Genomic DNA, 6,251 nt, shown 5'->3' with positions numbered 1-6,251 from the left:
GATCTCTACTGATTGGTTAGGGAAAAAATCACATTCCCTCCCCCTTGTAAATCGCCTTCAATGGAGGCAATGTCAGACTGAAGGTTCTGGGAGCTTCAGTCTGACACTCAGGCTAGTGGCTTGTGATAAATGGGTCCAATATTTGCTTCCGTGACTATGGGGCGAAAGAATCGGCTATAATCTGTAATCACGTTCATTTCTCCCACTGAAGTCAGTGGACTCAGGACCTGCTGTTAGTCTCCTAAAGGGACGTGGTGGTCGCGAACCCCACGTGACACTGATACAAGAAACTGACTCGCAGTGGACCGTCTTGGTTTATCCAGAGATATTGGATAAAGGTGATACCGTAGGCTTATCCAATGTTAAGAAAATGGTTACTCTTCCTGTCTCCTAAGTGGGCATGGTTAGCTCTCCTTCCAGCCAGAGCCTGTTCTCCCTCATCTTGCTTTATCCAATATCTCTGGTTTATCCACTGTCTTTGTTATGACCTATAAACTGAGTTAATGACTCAGCTAAAAATAAACTTAGCATCCAAGGCCAAAGACCTGATTCAGCAGGAGCTGTTTTTATATGTAAAGTAGAACTGCACTTGTGAGGCACACTGAATTATTTACCATTATTTTTAGTAATAATTTGCTGAGTCAAGTCGTATTTGAACTATTTAATCATTTGACAATAGATCAGATTTTTACAATCAGGTCAAAGATCAGTTAAACACAGCTCACTGGTTGCATAACTTTAACTGTGTATCCTAAACTGTCTATGAGATAATTTTGTATTATGAGATGACTATGCCATGACTTTACCTAATTAAACCGTGCAGTATTAAATGTGATAATGCGCAACTCACCATCATAGCAAGGCAGCAATCCCAGCAGGAGAAAGACGTACAGTGCAGACCAATGCATGACTCTGAGAGGCTGCTGAGTGTAAGGCTCACTCATACATGTACACTCCTGACAAGAATAATCCTTTTGTCTGCTAGAGCAAAAGCAACTACCTTATCTTCTCAGAGTAAACTCATGACTCATCACTTACTCATTACGGAAGTTCTGTTATGATTTGATGACTGGAATGTACTAGACTAACTGTGACACAAATGTAACCACAGTGCATGTTTATTACAACAGTGAAGACTTTATTTAACCACAGTGCATGTTTATTACAACAGTGAAGACTTTATTGAAAACCTAACAAAGCGCTGACATTCAAATACACATTATGACCAAGTGCAAGCAACATTTTGTGTAATCATATATTGCACACAGAGTTTCTTTCCAACAGTATCCGAGAGTGAAAAATAATCCATTTGTAGTTTTTTATACAGTATACACGCAGCAGTAAGAACATCATCTTTGAATAAATAGTATGATTGGCAATGACACAAAAAGTCAGATATATTGTCAGAGTTCAAAGATATCTTTTTAAAAAATGGCCTTTAAAAAAATAGACTTGAAAGCTGGACATCAGATTTTTGAAACAATGCAAAATCCCTGAATAAAGTGGGTACAGTAGTAGTCTTGTTTTTAAACCATGATATACTTTGTGTATAACAGCAAAAATTTGTCACTGTCCTGTATTTATTGTCCTGAAGAGCTGAACTTACAGAAATCTTCATTCACACAGGTCATGTTTTTGCCACATCATGTTTGGCAGCTTAGTTTCAGGAAAAGAAAAAAAAGAACATTCATTCTGTCTGTTTTTGTCACGTAAGGTGAAATATGATATCAGTGAGGAGTTTTCTTGTAAACTTCTACAGTGATGTTTCTACTAGTGATTAAAACTCTCACAGGGTTTTTTAAGTGCTGTGTCTCATCCTTACATTTGTCACATAATCACACTCTCCAGCTCTCTCCAAACTCTTGAATGCTCCTGGCACGGGTACCATCTGGCTTCATCAAGTCATTCTGCTTTTGACCGTCAAAGTTCCCACACAGACCTCCCACTTTCCTTTTATATATGCGTGGTAGAGTGATCTCTGTAGGAACAACATCAACAATACAATTTCAACAATGACTCATTTATTGACTTGGGATGGGATGATAACTTGAGGTTTAAGGATTTGTTAAGGATCCTACAGACTCCAGGACTACTGCTAATTCTGTTAGACTTGTTTAATGAGGTGAAGACGAGTTACCTGCTGTGCTGTGTCCATCAAACTCCACTAACAGGCCAAAGTCGGTCCTCAGGTAGATGCGAGAGGAACGTTCCCAGATTTTCAGACCAGCAGCTGGTGAGGCCGGAGTATTTGTTCTCCTTCCATCCACCTGGAGCGAGACAGAGAGGGGGATGTGTTAATGCAGTTTATCATGTTTAAGTAGACTTAAATATCCGTGGGTTTTCTCCAGGTACTCCAGCTTCCTCCCACAGTCCAAAGACATGCAGGTTAATTGATGGCTCTAAATTGACTGTAGGTGTGAATGTGAATGGTTGTCTGTCTCTATGTGTCAGCCCTGTGATAGTCTGGTGACCTGTCCAGGGTGTACCCCGCCTCTCACCTAATGTCAGCTGGGATAGGCTCCAGCCTCCCCGTGACCCCCAACAGGATAAGTGGTTACGGAAAATGAATGATTGACTAAGTAGACTTGTCTGATTGAGTATTTCTTCTTCAATGATTATGTGCATCTTGTGCAGGAATTTGCGAAACATACATTTTTAGTCATGCTATCAGCGTGTCTCATGAGATGGCTTTTCATACTGTTATATTTTGATGACTGTTGGATGGATTATCATGAAAATTGTTACAGATATTTATGGTACACACAAGTGGAATCTTACTGACTTTGGTCATCCCCAGACTTTTCCTCTGGCACCGCCAGGATGGTGGCATTTTTTTTCTCAATTTTTAGATAAATCTCCATATAACTAGGCCTATTTGATGGCTCGTCATGAAATTTTGTAGAGATATTCATGTCACCTACAGAATGACTTGTAATAATTTTGGTAACCACTTTTCAGCTATATCCTCTCATTGGGTCAAAGTTTTAATTTGTAGAACAAATACCTGCAAAACTAAAGACTTTCAGCCTCAGCTTGACTTTGTGTTTAGTGCTAATTGGCACACTAAAGTGAGATGATAAACATTATACCTTCTCAAAATCAGCATATTAGCAATATTATCAGCATGTTAGCATGTTGATGTTAGCATTTAGCTCAAAGGTCCACTGTGTGTAAGTACTAGAAATTTAGTAGTCAATACCAATACCAGTAAGATTCTCGATACCTAACGTGATACCACGGTAAAAAACAACACAACAAAAAAAATCATATGTACTTGAATATACACTCCTTTTATTAAAACATTCAGCTTTAATCTAAATTTCATTCTAAGCCCTGATGAGCAGCCTCAAACGCAAAGTACTAATCAGCGTGGATTAATTAGATTTTGTCGCATAGGAAACATATTAATTAATATATAGCCTGCAGTATATTAACATATTCTTCCTCCATTGTTGTTGTTGTTGTTTAGTACTTTTACATGTAAGATGTGACGGTTGGTCTTTGTGGTAGGCTATTTATCCCATCCCTCCTGCAAAAAGTGACAGTGACGAGCGCAGTGTTTTAACAAAAGTTGAACATTCTTTTCAGCTCTCGGTGACCAGTAAAAAACGCTAAACATGTAGCTTTTCTTTTTGATGAGTCGAGACAAAGCTGTTGCTGCAGCTGCACTTGTTGCTGTCTTCCAGGTGTTGTTGTAGTTCTACTGTGCTGGTAGGCGTCTTGATTCTTCCTTTGACTTTAAACGACAAACTAGAAAACTTTTATGCATTTAGGCCCCATTCAGATGTAGCGTCTAAAAGCACGTGGAAAACGGCAGCTGTGCCGTTTCATCCTTTTATCCAAGGCGCTTCGGAGGTTGCGCTACTGTCGCGCCTGCCGTTACTAAGCAACCAAAACCGCCTGTCACTCACAGGGGGAGTAAAAAGTGACACAGAAATAGCATATCATCATGCTCACCAGTTATCCCAAGCTCCCAGCTGATAATTCTCCAGGCATTGTTCCTTCGGAAGTCAAAGTAGTACGACGAAGACAGGTCATATAACTCTGGGTATCACTGGACAAGAATGATCAGTCGCTCCTCCATTGCTTGCTGCCTTTCACACCACCGGATGTTGTAAAGTCCGTTGGACGGAAAGGAAGAAGCAGGTCCGTGGAGGTGATTGGTTAATTCTTATCACATGACATGCAGTGCGCTTGCTGCATTTGAAAAAGTTGAGATTTTTCCATCTCTGTGCGCCACGGACGCGCACAAAAAAACAGGTGCGTCGCACCGAATGCGCGCTGCTACGGCGTCGCTTTGGATTGTGAGCGCGCTTGACTCGCGTCTATATTGAAGCTAATGGATTTGTGCGCGCAAAAGACGCTACATCTGAACGGCCCCTTATGCTGCCTCGTTGGGTCATGAATAATAGCAACCGTTGTGTCTACAATGCGGGAGAAATTTGAGTACCACCATGCTTACAGAATTGAGGTATGGACTTGATACCAAAGTATCGGTTCTTCTGACATCCCTAGTTAGCACAACCTCACAGAGCTGCTAGCATGGCTGTAGACTCTTGTTCTAGCTTGACTATATTTAAAATTTTTAGATAATGTTAAAAGTCGATGTTCTAGTGGTAATATCGAAAACATATTTTTCACTCTTCAGACAGTAACTGTGACCTTGGTAATGTCAGTTTATTTATTATGGCTTTGAGCTTCTTTGAACAAATGATTATATGCAGAGTTGTATTAAACATCCAGAAAATAGCCTAAAGGTATGGCAATTTAAAAAGTGCTACTGCTTAAATACACTCAAGCTTCTTTGGATATTGAATATTATATACTGTGTGCGACTCTCTTAAAATGACATAGCTCAGACTGATTTTTAGAGGATAGTCCAGGGGCCAAGGCAGATTTTGGTATCACTTAAAGGGACCAAATAATTTAGGTATTTTTGACTTCCTCTATGTCTCTAGTTTACATTTTGGTATGATAGACCTGCCTATCTAGTAGCTTAATAAAAAAAATTTGGATGATCTTTTTGTTGAGATGGTTTTAGAACAAACCCGGCACACCGGCTCGTACACATTACTGAGCTCCACCCTGTCATTTGGTTTAAATCCAAAACACTCCCTCACGTGGCATTTGGTTTTTAAGTTCCCTGTCTTTCTCACCCTCAATTCACTTTTTATTTTCTCCGCCTCGTCTCCACCTCACGAAGATCGCACTGTGTGTGTGTGTGTGTGTGTGTGTGTGTGTGTGCGTGCGTAAATTCGCCCATTCAAACTGCAATTTTCTATCCCACTTCCATTAAAGCATAATAAATGCATTTTATTATATCTGGGTGTCAGTCTGGGCTTTGGCCTTGGAATTGATCTTTTTAAAAAAAAAAAAAAAAAAAAAAATTGGAAATAATATTAATGTATGATATTTTTTAAAGCCACCTTATGCAAAGCACATTTTTTGCGCTTAAGGCTGGTTCACATTACACGACTTTCACCCTGATTTTGCGTTGCGGAGACTATCATAATCTTTTGAGTGTTCACACCTGGTGATGTGTTTCAGTTAGCGGGAGGCTCGCCAACTGTGTTACGACCTGTGTGTGCACACCACCAGATTTCTCCACCGAGCCCTTGCTGACAGAGCTGCAGATAACGCGGTGATGTCACCAAACTACGTTTTTTTAACTTGGACACAACACATCGTAAAGGCATGGATATTCTTTCCAGTGTTGAATCAGATCTGCCTCCAGGGCCTGGGTCCAAACACAATGTGCTCCCCATGATCCTGTGGATGCCACCATTGTTGTTGTTGCTTGCCGGCTTGTCCTCCTCACATTTCTTCCGTCCTCCTGCATGCTGAAGTGGGAAGTATCCCGCCTCTCAGTGGCTGATGCTCTTTGTCAGTCATGTCAGACTTCTCAAGTTTTCTAGCATGCCAGATATCCAGTCCCAGTCACAGACAAGGGGGCGACTTGCTCGTAGGCTTGTTCACACACAAGGATTAGTCGTGGCAGACTATCTGCTAACTCACCTCTGACCCAAGGTGGCTCTCAAGATCCTCTGCGACGTCAAAATCGCCATGAAAATCGTGTAATGTGAACTAGGCTTTAGCGGTACAAGTGTGATTATTTGACAATGCACAAAAAATAATAATGCATAAAAATGTTGCTGCTAATCATTGACATATCCCAGGCTGTAATATTCCAAACCAAAAAAATGTACTTTGCATGTAGTATATAGAGTGTGCCAGTAAAGCCGGAACTCCGT

The 6,251-nt window shown here is 40.6% G+C and overlaps 1 long non-coding RNA gene across 1 annotated transcript; it reads right to left on the bottom strand.

Moving 5' to 3' along the window:
* Window positions 1-1,789: 1,789 nt before the first annotated feature.
* On the bottom strand, window positions 1,790-6,219 carry LOC126387427 (uncharacterized). The gene is made up of 2 exons (XR_007569670.1): window positions 2,138-6,219; window positions 1,790-1,978 (listed from the first exon to the last, which is right to left on the bottom strand). It is a non-coding gene; the product is annotated as an uncharacterized LOC126387427 (long non-coding RNA).
* Window positions 6,220-6,251: the final 32 nt, after the last annotated feature.

Source organism: Epinephelus moara, unplaced genomic scaffold (genome assembly GCF_006386435.1).
Source record: "Epinephelus moara isolate mb unplaced genomic scaffold, YSFRI_EMoa_1.0 scaffold42, whole genome shotgun sequence".
Taxonomy (NCBI): Eukaryota; Metazoa; Chordata; class Actinopteri; order Perciformes; family Serranidae; genus Epinephelus; species Epinephelus moara.
The sequence above is the reverse complement of the archived record's forward strand: the minus strand, read 5'-3'. Positions and strand labels throughout refer to the sequence as shown.